This window comes from Pinus tabuliformis, chromosome 3_1, assembly GCF_031772625.1.
Source record: "Pinus tabuliformis cultivar Carrire ecotype Pingquan chromosome 3_1, CPIR1, whole genome shotgun sequence".
NCBI lineage: Eukaryota > Viridiplantae > Streptophyta > Pinopsida > Pinales > Pinaceae > Pinus > Pinus tabuliformis.
In genome coordinates this window covers 36,252,730-36,269,009 of record NC_142301.1, presented here as the reverse complement: position 1 = coordinate 36,269,009, position 16,280 = coordinate 36,252,730, and positions in this window count along the sequence as shown.

Genomic DNA, 16,280 nt, shown 5'->3' with positions numbered 1-16,280 from the left:
GAGGCATGCAGATCCCAAGGTACTGACGATTTCTAGATCATCTTTCTAGATAATGAGCTGAAGTCGATAGAAAGCGATCCATCGTAGGCAAGCCCACAACACGAAATCATAGATCAAGTTTGAAGAAATTTAGTTGCAAGGACTGAGTCAGGGATGGTCAAGATGGATGACAGATATTTTGCAGATGAATGGCTTATTTGCATTGACCTCTTGAACACATAACGACACAACAGATGGTTTGGTGACAATTGACCCAAAGTTAATACCCAGAAACCGGCTGAAGACTTTCAATATGGTTTGATGAACTGTTAGGCAAAGGATTTCCCAACCCAGGTGAATAAAAGTGTCGTGTTCAAGAGTGGTTACAAAGTATGACAAACAGGCTCATTTTTCTCTCTTTTCCCCCACCATTTCTGGCAAGTACCTCTTTATTTTTGACAAGCTTGAGGAGGATAACATTTGCTTGATTATAAGCTCATCCTTCGGATGAGTCCAACTTAGTTTAAATTCGAACCCTTAGAAGGAGTGGTCCGTTCCTGTTTGTAATTGAACAGGTCCTTTACTGTTAAATTTTAACAAGTCTAGTATAGGAGAAACTTGGCGTTTTCCAATTTTAGAGAGTCTGAAAAACTTAAGAAAACTCCATGGTTGTCCTTTTTTATAAATTTGTGTCTCCCAAGCCCGAAAAAGTATAAAATAATACTTGAGAGAACCACTTGATCATTACGACCAAGGAGTACTTTTCATAATTAATGCCTCTGATCCGAAAAAGAAAAAAAGCGATCAATGACACGTCGTTTTATAACTAATATCGAATTTGAAACGACAAAAATTCGGCAATCTTTGCATGTTTTTACGGTCAGAAAAGAGCTGTAAGTGGACCGTCTTTTTAGTTCCGTTTTAACGAGTTTAAAAAGAAAGAATCTTTTCATGTTTTAGGAGTAAGAAAAGAGCTTAAAGGTGACTCTAATGTTTTTTTCGTTGAAAATGACCGATTTCGCCTGAAAAATCCGTTATCCTGAACAAAAACTCAAACATTACTCATATCTGTTTAAAATGGATAAAAATGCTTCAAAAGTTATCTCTTTAAAGTGAAACATAAACAAATTAAAAACTCATTTATTCAAAAAACTTATAAAAAGGGCTTTTGTAAATTCATTTTTACCGTTTGAGTTCTAGGTGAGGAAATAGAGCTTTTGGTCAGAAACTTCCCGTGAAGATTGCGGAAAATCCGTCCGTTGGAATCGAACGCCGTCTCCTCCAGGTAATCTACATCATCCTACTCTTTAATTTCATCCATTTCAAATTTGTTTTTAGGCTTTGATTTCATTTTTTAAGGGATTTTTAGGTTAGAAACCCGCGCGCGGGGGTTTGCAGGCATAACACAGGTAACCTGCGGACCCCGAATTTTTCGTAAAGGGAAAAAAGTCAGGGGTCCGCACCTGCCGTGAAGGCAAGGTGCGGACCCACGCACTGTCTCTAACAGAGAGGGTGCGGTCCCCGCAGCAAGGGTTTTTAAACCTAAATTTCTCAATTTTCACCCAAAAATTTTGCTTTTAGATATCCTAATTCGCCTTTTTATTGAATGTAGAGTATACATCATGCTTGATTGGCAAGAACGGGAGCATGAGGATGTATATCTCGCCGCAATAAATCATCAACCTTCGATTGATGCATTGAAGGCATGCGGCTTATACAAATTCTGGGCCATACCTGACATGAGGACCCAGGTGGACTTTTTGCAGTGGCTGGTAGACAGGTGGAGCATACAGGACTAGTGCTTCTTCATTGGTGGTCACCAGCTCGAAATGGAGCCGGCAGACATTTACTTTTTGACTGGTTTGCCTAAGAGAGGTGAACACTTGACTCTATTCGGGACTAGGCTAGGTGGCCAGTCTGTCGATAGCCTCCGGCTAGAGTTCTGTAACAACCCGACTAGAAACAAAGGGATAGATATCAAAACCATATCCCTTCCTGAACTCAAGGTAATTGCGTTTACTGTTACCAGGCTCTGTGGGAGCGCATCACTACATGTAGCAACTAGATCCCAAATGCGGATGGCAGTTGACTGCTTTCGAGGCACCATCTTCAACTGGTGCGATGCTGTGTTGGCTACTATAAAAGGCCAACTGACTAGAGCCAAGAACGGATAACTGAAGACCTTTGGATATGGTGCTTTAGTCATGAGCTTTGGTCTGGAGAGGGTTCCAATGTTGGTTCCACAACATCTCACTATTGGAGCTGGACTTCCTCGAGAGCCCAAACTGATGCGATGGGTTGCAGTTATGGCCCGTCATCCTCAGGAGGGGGCAGAAGTCGTTTGATTCACTCCTGAGTATTTCCATTGGTTGGAGAACCAGGTTTTTGCTATTCAGGACTTTCCTTATGCTGGGGTAGATTTTCTTGGTGACCCGGACATGGCTCTTCCACCAGGAGAGCAATGGGATGACTCAGGTAAAATCATTTTCAACATTTTCTAATTTAAATTTTATTTTATTTTTTTATTTTTTTTTTTTTATTTTTATTTTTATTTTTATTTTTATTTTTATTTTTATTTATTTTTATTTTTATTTTTTATCTCATCCCAAAATTGATAGTAAAAGTTTCAAATGCAGATGTAGGTCCACGACGACCAGCCGCTCTCTGGCCCTATGAGAGGAAACAACCAGCTGCAGCAGCACCAGCCCCATAGGACGAATCAGCAGAGACCTTGGCCGAATTGGAGAGCCATCTAGAGCATTTGACATGAGACATTCCGGAGACCGGCATAGATGACATTCCTCTTAGGCTACAACGCTATGTGATTGGGGTCCCAGGACCTTTCAGGAGGTTCCTTTGTAAGGTGGCCCGTACAGTGGTTTATTATCGTGATCATCACCAGTGATAGGATGATCGCCTGTTGTAGACACATATGACATTTTTTGCTTTTTGTACTATCATTCTTGCCGATCATAAGGTTTTTTTCAACCTATGATCGAAGACGATGTATATTTTGACACACTCCTATATTATACTATATCACTATTACCAGCTTATCTTGTAAAACATGTTATGGAATGTTTTTAAATTTACTTGTATGATTATTGCAAATGTCTACTTAACATTCGAGAAGCAATTGCATCTGCTAATGTATTTAAATATCTTGGAATACGCTGATATTCAATATAATCAAATTCATGTTCCAAGAGACGCACTCTAAAAAATAATCTCAATAACACTGGATTTCTAATGGCATATACTCTATTAAGCTGTAATACAACGAGTTCAGAATCTAACCTCACTATCAAACTCCGAATCCCAAATGAAATAGATTCAGATAATAACTCAATCACTGCACTATACTCGGCAATGTTGTTCGTTGTTTGACCGAGGCTTACCCCATGCATAGATACCAACTCGTCAGAGGGCGAATAGATAACCCAAGCTGCAGAAGAAATGTTCCATGTATTACGACAAGCACCATCAGCAAAACCAATGTATGTTTGGAGAGGCGTCGACATCTGCAATATCAAGAGTAAAACCAAGATAAGCAGGAATAATGACGAAAAACACTCTCTAAGCTAAGCACACTTTTTAATCTAAAACACACCAGCTAGAAAGAAAACTAACGTAACTAAAAATCTCCACACCCAGATTTAAGCATAATACCTCTTCAGGTAAAGATCATTTCTGGGTTTACCTAAAGAGACCCCGTCAAAGTCTACCAATTCATAGGCCCCTTTCACTAGCTTTCGCTTAACAACATAAGGACCATGCCACACGGGTACGAATTTTCCAGCGCCTAATTTATCATTTGCTTGATCGTACAATAAGACTAGGTCTCCTTCCGAAAAATTCCGAGGGGTAACATTTCGATCATACTGAGCTTTAATACGTTTGGCATGAGTTTCGATCGCTAATGCAGCATCATGTCGATTCTCATCTAGCTGAGCCAAGTATAACAAACGTTTTTCCTCTTCAGAAGTGGCTGGAAGTAATTCGATGTCCATTTGCAATGACGGGATTTCGCATTCAATGGGTAACACAGCTTCTAGACCATAAACTAGTTGGAAAGGAGTGAAACCGGTTGACGTTTTTACTGAGGTTCGATACGCCCAAAGCGCTGAAAATAACATGTTATGCCAATTCGACCTATGAATCCCAATGATTCGTCGGATCATGATGACTAGAACTTTGTTGATGGCTTCAACCAGACCATTAGCCTGTGGATAATATGGAGTTGAACTATCGTGACGCAAGCCAAGTTGGCCTGTAAGTTCAGTCATCATAATGTTTTGAAAATGACGCCTATGATCAGTGATAATCGCTTGTGGAACACCGAACCTAGCAATTATATGATTGAACATGAAAATCGCAGCAGTTTTGCCGTCTACCTCAAATGTAGGCATCGCCTCGGCCCGCTTGGTAAAATAATCTACCGCAAGGATAATATACGCATGCCCCCCGGCCGAGTGAGGGTTACATGTAATAAAATCGATACCCCATTTCGAAAAAGGACCGACGACAATTATAGGGTGGAGAGGAGCAGGTGGAGCGTGCATCTTTCGATCAAAAATTTGGTAGTTATGGCATTTTCGGACTGCGTTAATACAATTTTTAAACAAAGACGGCCAAAAGTAGCCAGCGCGCAATATCTTTTGGGCTGTGGCAAACCCAGACATATGACTGCCACACGCTCTAGAGTGACAGTCATTTAGAACCCTTTCAGCTTCCTCATGAGTTAAACAACGTTGAAAAATAGAGTCCGCCCCACGACGATAAAGTGTATCTCCAATAATTTTGAATTGTTGGGACTGGAATCGTATTTTTCGACATTCTGACCTTGAAATTCCTGGCCGAAAGGATTGGGTCTGGAGATAAACTATGATATCCCCATACCATGGATCTAAAGTGCTGATTAGAAACAAGGATTCGTCCGTAGTGGGCTCCTCCGCCACAGTTTCCGTGTCAGCACGCGGGAAGTCACAGATTAACTCCGCAAAAACTAAAGATTTCTTCGACTTAGACTTTTCGAATTCCAAGTCGAACTCCTGTAGGATGAGAATCCATTTGGAGTACTTGCCCCATAGCAATTGTTTGGTCAAAATATAGATCATAGGGTTGCAATAAAAAATTACTGTAGTTTTACGTAGTAAAATGTAATGACAAAAACATTGGACAGCTTGAACAGCTGCCAATGCCAATTTCTCCACATGTGAGTATTTTAGCTCAGTTGGATTTAAGGTTCGACTAAGGTAATATATCACATGTTCAGTACTGAATTCATCTTCCTAAACTAACACCATTCCGATGGTGGAATGGGAGGCGGTGAGATACAAGAAGTAGTCCTAGTTGTAGTTGGGAGGATGCAATAATGGTGCATGGGTCAACGCGTGTTTTAATGCATCAAAAGATTTATCAGCTATCTCATCCCAATAGAATGGAGTATTCTGTTTCAACAACCGGGTAAAACCCTTTGTGATCTCGGCGTAGTTAGGAATGAATCGACGTAAAAAGTTTGCTTTCCCTTGCAAACTTTGGAGTTGGCGAAGACTCGAAGGAAGAGGCAATTTGACAATAGCTTCAACGTTCGAGGGATCGACGCGAATGCCGACTTTCGAAACAGCTATCTCAAACCCCAGTAACCGACCCATTTCTATACAGAAAACACACTTGTATGGATTCAACCTAATTCGATAATGCCTACACCTCATAAAGATTGCTCGTAAATGGATGAGATGATCAGCTTGATGTAATGAATGAGCAAGTAAATCATCGAGATAGGGTTGCACAATGTGCTTGATGTCATGAAACGCGTAAGACACGGCTATTTGAAAAGTTTTCCCGACGTTCTTGAGCCCAAAAGGTAATTTGCAATAAGCAAATGTCCCCCATGGACAAATGAAAGCCGTTTTTGGTTGATCAGCAGGTAGAATATTGGTTTGGTTGTATCCGGAAAAACCATCCATGAAGGAGAATATTTCACTGCCGGCACAATCATCAATGATTTGATCAATATAGGGAGTTGGGTAATTGTTTTTTGGACAGGCTCGATTAATGTCCCTATAATCGATACATATTCTTATTGTTCCTTGCTTTTTGTTAACAGGAACAATATTCGATACCCAATTCGTTAACAGAATTGGATAAGTGAAACCTGCTTTGAGTAATTTTTTAACTTCTACTTTAATGGTAGCAGCTTTTCGTGGGTGGATCTAACGCAAACGTTGCTGGATGGGTTTAGCATCCGGGTAAGTTTTGATTTCATGAACAAAAATTGCTGGGTCAATTCCTAGCATTTCCTCATATGACCAGGCAAACACGTCACAGAATTCTTGAAATAGGGCCTTATATGTTTGAATTTCATCTTCCGTACAAGAGGCACCTATATGAATGTTCTCAATAATTCCAAGCTTAACCGAAATATCAATAGGAACAGTTCGAGAAATGTTTCCCAAATTTAACTCAGAATTAGGATTTTTCATTGGATTCTGAGGTTCCTTGACATATTCAATCATAAAAATAGATGAAAAATTATTTTCAAATCGATCAATCTCAGGTAAAAACGAAGATCTATGATGAAGATCTTCCCATGGTAAATCATTGACACATAGGATTTCACGAATTTGCTCATCAATGTGAACAAGCTCAGAAAACGTTGTTGAGTCTGAGTTTGATGTTGAAAATGATTCCTCATGGACCACATTCATTGAGTCGATTTTGGTTGAAGAAGAGTCAGAAAACGACTGCATGGCCTGATATGCAATTTCATATGGACTCAAAGGCATAACATCACCAAATGAATCTATCTCAGATTCGGAAGGTACGATCCAAGGATCATCATAAACAATAGTGTCTGACGAAATCATATGAATGGTTGCAGTAGAAGACGATACGTTGATAGGGGGAAAAGGAAAAGTTCCTAGTAAACCAGAATTTTTAACTAGTCCTACTCCAACATCCTTATATGGGATAGTTGTTTTGCCGACATGCTGAATACTTTCAGAAGAGGCTGGGTCGGATGAAAATAAAGTCAGCTGGTCTATAAATACGATCTTTCCATTATGAGGGAACTTTATAAGCCGAAAGACCGATGAAACAACAGCTGTCATAGCATAAGACCAACTATGACCCAAGAGAAGGTTGTAATCTAGAGGGGCATCAACCACCTCCACATCTAGATTAACAGTTTTGCCTTCAACCCCTATAGGTAAATCCTGTAGAATGTCAAAAGGATGAAACCCACGGCCATCGAAGGCTTTTAGAATTGTCGGGGATTGATTTAGTGTAGGAGAACCAAGTGATCTCCAACACTGTATCGACATAATACACGTTGAGGCTCCCTCATCAATCACAGTCCTATAACAAGGTCTGTTTTTTACTAACACTGGGATCTGGAAATCCATTTGATGAGGTAAGCTTGGTGTATTATTTTTTAGATCGAAAATTATAAGGTTCGAGTCCTAAACGTCAATAGCTCCTATAGCCGACAATAGCTATTTACGTTGTGCTGGACATGATTGCAACACTTTCAAAGCCGACATTGCTGAAGGTGAAATAACCAAATCTTCAACAATGTTATAGTTATGAGCCGCTCTCACATGTGGATTGAAAGCTGACTTTCGAAGTATACCCTTGGCGGGCGGTTTGATTACTAAGTCTGGGTTAGGTTTCTCGACCTGTAGTGGATCAGAACCAGGAGTTGAAGTTGATGGATTCAAATGAGAAGATTCTGCTTCCTTACCATCAACAAGACTTTTACTTCCATAATCTTGCGATCGAGTCGCAATCCTAACATGGGACATCATCATTATGGGTTCTTCAGAGGCATTTGAGGAAGAACCTATCATCTTACTGTCTTGACTAGGAAAAGGATCCTTCAAAACAACATGCGTTTGGGAACCTTTGAAAATTTTCGTAACCTCTGCACGATGAGGGCAGTCTCTTGTAAAATGCTCTTCGTCACAAATGAGACAAGGATAACGAGGTTTGCGTTTCTCATCAGTAGATTCCGTTTTTTCTGGTTTCTCTTTCGAATTTTTATCTGTTTTATTTTTCTTCTTCCCTTTCTTCTTACCGCCGGATTTTGATTTGGCTGTAGATGACTCTACAACATGAATATCGGCGGAAATTTCCGCGGAAGAATCTTCTGTCGGGGAATCTGGCAAAGTTATGATAGGAGAAGAATTCTTAGAAGATTTCTTCTTACTTTTGGTATTAACCGTACCAATCATACCATCAGCGGCATGAGACCCTGAAGGAGCTGCAGTTATTTGATTTTGTTTAGGAAGATCGGGGATTTTCTCGTGTAACGTACCTGACTGCGTATAAACTAAGTCAAGGTACTGAGCTTGAGCAATTACTTGCTCTTCAGTAACGACTCCTGCCTTAGCTACATCCTCAGTGATCTTCGGCAATAAAGATTTTACAAACCATTCAACTAAGATCTGATCAAGAATAAAAACTTTCACTAAACGCCGTCGATGTCTCCATTCATGAATGTGATCTGAAATGTAAGTGGACGTTGACTGTTTTAATGAAGTTAATAATTCCGTGCCATTGTCATATCTGACTGGCAACTGAAAATGAGTTAAAAACGAAGTAGCTAACTGACTAAAGTTATAAAAAGTGGCTCGCAGTAACTGAATGTACCACTTGGCCGCAAGACCAATTAGAGTGTGCTGGAAAAGCCTTAAACGGATTGAATCATCTGAAATGGAATTAGACGCACACCAGAGGTGATAAGTCATCACATGGTTCGACGGGTCCTCTCCTGATTTGCCTTCAAACTTAGGAATATCACTAGGCAACTTATTCAGCATTGGTGGCCAAAACGGAAGATAGTTAATTGGATCGTTCGTAAGGCACGACAAGTCAGACAAGTCCAAAGTTGCAATAAACGGTAACTGACGATTAGGGTCCCTGAAACCCTGGGTCATGAGACCAACCCCAGGAGGAGGATATCTAGGATAACTAGGAATTGGAATTAAGTTTGGGATATTATGTCCTCCTGGAAAACCAGGATTAACCAGACCGTACTGGGGTTGTTGAGGTTGCTGATATGTATACCCAGGGTACGGTTGATACTGATAGACTGGCTGCTACACAGCAGGACCGAATTGGTACTGTCCCTGGTATGGTTGATAAGTAAATTGAGGTTGACTTGTGACAACCGTACTTGGACCAGGTTGTCCTATAGGCATTTGAACTGAAGTCTAAATTGTGGATCCAGACTGAGGTAAATATGTCTGAGGAGTTGATACAGGAACAATAGAAATTGGAGTTGTCGATACTCCAGAAGTAGGTGGGGTAGATTGAACAGATGTTGCAACAGTCGTTTCAGGTGGAGTACGAGGTGTACTAGGCCCAGACTGAGAAACTACAGAAGGTGCAGAAGTTTGAATAGTAGACTGGATCGGTTGCTGGGGTGAACCAGAAACCAAGGGTTGTCCAGTTTGAGATGACAATTGTACATTCGGTTGCAAGATCTGTTGAGATTGAGATGGATCCCACACTAAGTTCATTCCGGGGTACGAACCCATAACAGGTTGAGAATATTGAGGACCATAACTGGGTTAAGGGTAGGGTTGATAATTCAAAGGTACATTTCCAGCTCCTTGGACAAATGATTGACCAGAAGGTGGTTGGTAACCTTGGGTTGGGTACTAACCTTGAGGTTGATAACCTTGAGGCACGTACTGATACTGGGGTTGACCTTGAGGTACATATTGATACTGGGGTTGACCTTGAGGTACATATTGAGTCTGGGGTTGACCTTGAGGAACGTACTGTCCCGTAGGTATGTACTGTCCTTGAGGTTGCCCCCCAGGCGGAAATTGGGTACCTTGAGGTTGCTCCCCAGGCGATAATTGAGGACTTTGAGGCTACCCCCCAGGCGGTAACTGGCCACCTTGAGGTTGAGGATTAGGAATAGTACCTGACATCATAAGAATATCTTCTACACTCAACGACTTAGTACCGTTATTACCAGTTAATAACCCTTGTTCGATAGGTTGAAGAGATGCTCCCGAAAAAGTACCAGTAAGTGACTGATACCCAGAGGGAACGGAAGGACCGCTGTATATAAAGGTTTCTGGAGATTGAGAAAACATGGACGACTGTCTTGACATATTTAATGGAGGATAATAACCCCTAGGTGTTGGGTGAAAAGAAATGCAAGGTGGTGAAAAACTTAGTCCCGGGTTTTCCAAAAAATTGGTCAACGAAAGATACCAAGCGCTGCTCCTAGGTGGACTGTAAAAGATTGATTCACGCTCCCTAAGTTCTATAACAGGTTTATTTTCAGGGATAGGGATACCTTCTTCTTCCGGAGTAGCAAGTTCTTCAATAGCTATAAGTCCAGAAGGAAGATTTTGGGTAATTATTCTTTCTACCCTGGGTGAACCAGGACCACTAGAAGTTGGAGAGGTAAATCCCGATGTTGGAGTAACAACAAATTCAGTTTCAGGTTCAGATATTTCAGGTTCCTCACCTAAAGCACTAGTAGATGAAAAACTACCAGTAACTTCGGAAACATAAACAGATTGTGGATTATAATCTGCTACTAGAGCTTGATAATTAGGATGTACCACTAAAGAAGATTCTCCTTCTTCAGGTGATCCAACTCTATTGTCTCTAGGAGTTACAAGGGCTCGTAACCCTTCAGGCTGGCTTGGTGAAAACTCAGGAGGTTGGCCCCGAAGTCTACGGGACTTCCTCGGTAATTTAGCCACGATTAAATATTTTAACTACTTCACACGCAAACAAAGAAAAATCTCAATGAAAATCACCTAAAGCCTCTAAAGAACCAATTTTTTTTGAATCACACGCCTAAAGAATCTAGGAGATCAAACCACACACAAACAGTAACTTTCCGTACTGAAAACACCAGTTGGTGATGAAATCCAATGTCGCAGAGTTCAATACAAAAATGGCTGTTGGAACAATTACCCCGACAACCTGCTTAATGAATAGACTGGCACAAGTTCCTCCACTAAACCGTCTCGAGTGAAGAGAACCCCCCAGAAAATCCAAGTGAGTCTAGCCGACGTCTACTCTAGGTACAGTGGGATCTTCCCTCCACCATCACCTTAGGAAAGAATCCTATAGAATATGGTCACTATGGTTACCAACGAAAACAAATATACCTGGGGGAACAGTCTACGATCCGATACGCACGTAAGGGCAGAGTAACAAGCTCAATCCCCTTGAAGGCTCCTTGACATAATCCAAGGTTTACCAACAAGTGACCCTAGGCTCCTCGACAATGGTTAATCCGAGGTTTACCGTTTTTAATACGTGAATATCTTCTATCGTTCCCAATGAGGAAGGATTGATTCCCACACTAGTTCAGATATGATCTCGTGCTTCTCCTTTAAGAGGAGCTTTCCCAGAGCATAGATGTAACAATTGGATTTTATCTCCTACCGCAAGATACAACTACTTGTTTGTTTTACTATCTTGGAGAGTTAATTACTCCCCACTCCAAGATACTAGCCTAAGCTATGTTGGTGATATAGAGCCCTAGAAATAAAAAGATTACTAGATAGGTTTTACTTTAAATGTTATTTTTATTGGTTTTTCTTTAAGTCAAGAGGTGCGGAGATGAAACTTATGGTGTGAAGACTCTACTCGAAATCACTAAAAAATGCACTTAAGATGATAAGCAATCTTTTCCCTTCAATGAATTTATAGCTAGGAAAGAGTTGAGAATGCAAATGCTTGTAAAAACAAATCTTTTCCTTAACAAACAAATCAAAAGAAGAGCTTTTGTCTTTTCCAATGCACTCAAAAACAAGACAACTAGTTATGCTCACAAAAATTTCCCTTTTCTTTCAAACACTCAAAGACTACAAAAACAAACTTTTTCCAAAAGAGTTTTTTTTTTTTTTTTTTTTTTTATTTTTTATAAAACACTCAAAACTATAGAAAAAACTAATCTTGAGATCTATAAATTCTAAGAACTATTTGAAGTAAAAGCTTACAAGATTTCTTTTCAAGGATGTTTTACTTAGCTATAAGCAAACTAAGGACTAATTTGTCCAGAATCACAAATCACTCAAAAAACAATCAATTTTTGTTTTCTTTTCTGAAAATGAAATCCAAAACTTTTAACACAAGTCTTTTCGAAGTTTTGCAAAGAGAAAACACAAGATGGATTCCTCAACAAAGGCATATTTTGCAAATGGTCAGACTCATAAGAAGGCCAGTAAAAACCAAGGTGATCTAAGGCTTCTAAGGCTTCTAAGCTCTGAGCTACTACAAGGCCAAAATGAAAACCAAGCCTGGCAACCAAAACTTCTAGGAATTTCACCTAAAACCCTAATGCCAATGGAATTAACCTAAGAAAAGTTCCTGACAAGTTACATGCAGGTCTGGGCAGAGGCAAAAAACACCTAAACAAATTCTAAGCTGACTGAAAGAGAAAATCTTAAGTTTTTCAAAATTTTGACAGGGTCCGCATGCCTGCAGTCCACACAGGTGCGGTACCGCTCTGTGTGTAAAGCAAAAGTGCGGACAGGTCCGCACTGTGTTACAAGCAGAGGGTGCGGTCCTCTCCCAAAAGTATGAAAAACAAAAAATGATCCAAGATCTACTAAACCTACCCAATTCCACACACAAAAAGCCAAAAACAGAAACAAAAACAAAGTTTCTCAAGTCAAAGTAAAGCAAATAAAAAAATCAAGTCCCCAGCGGAGTCGCCATTTTGTCACACGGAATGAGTCGTTCTTGCGGACAAGACCGACCTCCCTAGTATCTAATATATCTCGCGACAAGCAAACCAATCAAATCCTATCTTTCTCTAAGTATGCAATTTATAAACAAAGGCAAACAAGTGTTTTAGGCCTACCTTGGGTCCAATGCAAGTTTGTGGAAGCCTCACTCCGTTGATCCAAATGAGCTCCCTTGTAGAGAATCTGCAAACACAAACAAGCACACAAATTAAATAGCACCTGAAAAGCCAATATCATAAAGCATACTTATCATGATGATCAAGGAATTCATGAAACAAATCACATAAGACAATTTGTTGAGAAAAATGAATCTGATTGTATTAATTCAAATCAAAGAAGAACTTTACAACCTGTGCCTTGATGCTGTACAAGCTCCTCCCAGGGTCCAGCAAGAAGTCTCCTCTACTTTCACAAGTTTCACTCTCTTCCCAATGAAGCCAAAAGGTATGTGATCTCTCCTCTCAAGCTTAACTAGGAAGTCTCAATTCCACCAACATTTACCCTAAAAAATGTTCAGCTTCTAACCTCTCCAGCAACCAGCCTAATGCCTTAATTTATAGTGCAATGGAGGGAAGTTACTAGGTCCACCTTCAAAGGGATAAATCCCTCCTTCAAATGGATAGCTCCTCTCATCAAGCGATTAGCTCCTTCACTTTTGGGATGCATGAACCACCTAGGAGCGAACCATCCACGTCAAAATTCCTTCTAGAATCATCTAGAATTAACCCAAAGTGAGTTTTTAAGAATAAACTTGCGCCTTTTTGACTTTCACAGGGGTCCGCACCCACTCCTTTAGAGACAGAGCGGGCAGGTCCACAGGTAACATGAACAGGGGGTGCGGGACCACAGGTAACAGTGAGAGAAAGTGCAGAACCAGAGCTTTATTGATTTTTAAAGTCTTTCTCTCATTTTCAAAGCTTGACATGAAGAGCTGAGGTTTGAGACTTGCTTAGGAGGACAATATGAATGATGATAGACCCATACTGACTGCAAATAGTCATGGTGACAATATTTTGTGTAACACTATGCTTACAAATAGAATGGAAATACGATAGCTCAAGCGATGGTAGCTTATCTATGAGAAGATATGTGGCAGCTACATGCCTCTGAACTGTGTTACAATGAGGCTCAATGACCTATTTATTATTGGAAAACATAAGAAAACCCTAAACAACCAAAAACCTAACCCCAGGAGATGTAACACCAAGAGTTTGATGGCCCCGTTGGGGTTAGTTGGGCAGCCAACTGCCTGGGGTCATAACTTGATGATATTATCTCCATTTGGTGTATACGATACCTTGTTGGAAGGCCTCTCTAAGTACTACAAGTTTTGTTGCAGGCCCTTACCTATCAATACGAGCCTGCTGTGAACCCAAAAAAACGTTGTTTAGGGGGTCAAAAATGCTCCGGAAGTTTAGAACCCGAAAAAACCTAAAAATAGTAAATGCTAAAATGAACAAGGAAACAAATGAAACTAACTGGGGGGTCTAGGTGGAATAGGTGGGTGGCCACCAATATCCACCTGGATCATTCCTCCCTGCTTAGGAAGCAATGGTCGCCATTGCGTGTAGAGCCTCCATGAGTAGAGAAAATTTCTGTTGAACCTAGTCCCTGGTGAACCACTTGCCCTAGTGAAGGAGTTGGCCTACTTTGACAACTCGATATAGTTGTATCCTCTATTGGAAAGTGTTCTTGATCTGTGTGTCCATGATCTGATCAGTTGTGGCCTGTTCCATGCAGTCTGGGTTGAGCTCTATTGGTGTGAGTTGTTCTGCAATGTTAGATGTGTCAAACAATGGTGGAAAGTATGGCTGAAGGTGATCTACATTGAACACTAGGTGCATACCAAGGAATGGTGGGATGCTAAGCTCAAAGGAATTATCACCGACGGCCTTGGTGATGGTGTATGACTCATATTGGAGTGGACGAAGCTTGCGGTGGGGTCCACCAAGGCGCTCCTTCTGCAAATGTAGACAAACTTTGTTGCCCACTTGGAACTTGTGTGACACTCGATGTTGATCTTGGCACTGCTTGTACTTAGCATTGGCTTTGTCCAATATATCATGGACCTACTAGTGGATGTGTTGAATGCGCTCAATGAAGATGTTAGCCCTTTCAACTTCTGACTGAATGTGAGACAAATCTACTGAGTGGCTGCAAATGGTATGGCCACATTAATGGGGCATAATGGTTGAAATCCCAACCCTACCTGAAAGGGGCTGTGGCCTATTGAGTTGTGTTGTAGCTGTGTTGTACATAGGGGAGACTTTCATCCCATGTGTGTGCATGCTTTGAGTTTTACATGTGCAGAATGTGTACGATCATCCTGTTGACAACCTCTGTTTGGCCATCAGTTTGGGGATGGAAAGCTATGGACTTAGTAAGTTTTGTATCCAACGTCGACCAAAGACTTGACCAAAATTCACTCAGGAATATTTTGTCTCGATCTGAGACAATAGACTGTGGTATCCCAAAGTGTACCCATACTCGCTCAAAGAAGAGCTTAGCAGTGGCCTCTGCTATGATACTCTTCTTGTAGGTCGCCATGATGGCCATCTTCGAGAATCTATCGATGACCACGAAAATGAAATCGTTGTCGTGCTTAGTAGAAGGCCCGATATGTAATCCATGGAGACATTTTCCCAAGGTCGGATAGGAGTAGGTATAGGAGTATACAAACCTTGCTTCTTGATGGTTGGTTTGGAAATGGCGCAGGCGATGCAGGATCTAATGTACTTCCCAACATCCTGACAAAGTTTCGGCCAATAAAAATACTTCTGTAATACTACCATTGTTTTCTTTACTCCGAAATGTCCAGTGACACGACTGTAGTGTGCCTCCCAAATCCTCTTGGCACGCTCACTTGAAGGAACACATATGTGTCCCAGGTAGAATAACAGTGCATCCTGAAGGTGAAAATTTGGAACTTTCTTTCCTTCGAGGAGTGTCTGGTATATGCTGTAGAATTCTGGATCGCTCTTGTAAAGATGCGGCCACTCCGATGTCTCGTGCCCATGGGAGTCGAGCACAATGATCAATGCCATGACCGGTGGTTGGCTGAGGCAATCAGAAACATTATTGGTGTTTCCCTTCTTATAATTAATGTTCAAATGGAATTGTTGCAAATAGGTGGACCATTTATGATGGTGATCGTTCTACAACTTCCCTTGTGTCTGTATGAACTGTAGAGGTCGGTGGTCTATGTGGATGGCTGTTTCCTTCCCCAGAATGTAATGCTTCCATTGACGGAAGGCCTGCACATTGGAATACATTTCTTTGTCATAAGTGGGGTAATTTCAAACTATGTCTGAAAGTGTCTCACTGTGGTAAGCCATTGGATGCCCATGCTGAGTAAGAACCACACTAATAGCATAGTTGGAGGCATTTGTCTTAATCTCAAATGGTTATTGTAGGTCTGGTAATGTGAGCACTCGTGCAGAACATAGGCGATTCTTCAACTCGGAGAATGCTTGTTGTTGGGTTTCTGACCAAATTTTTTTTTCTTTTGCTCCGCCCATGGTGACTTGACTTAAAGGCCAAGTGATATGAGAGAACCCCAACATGAAC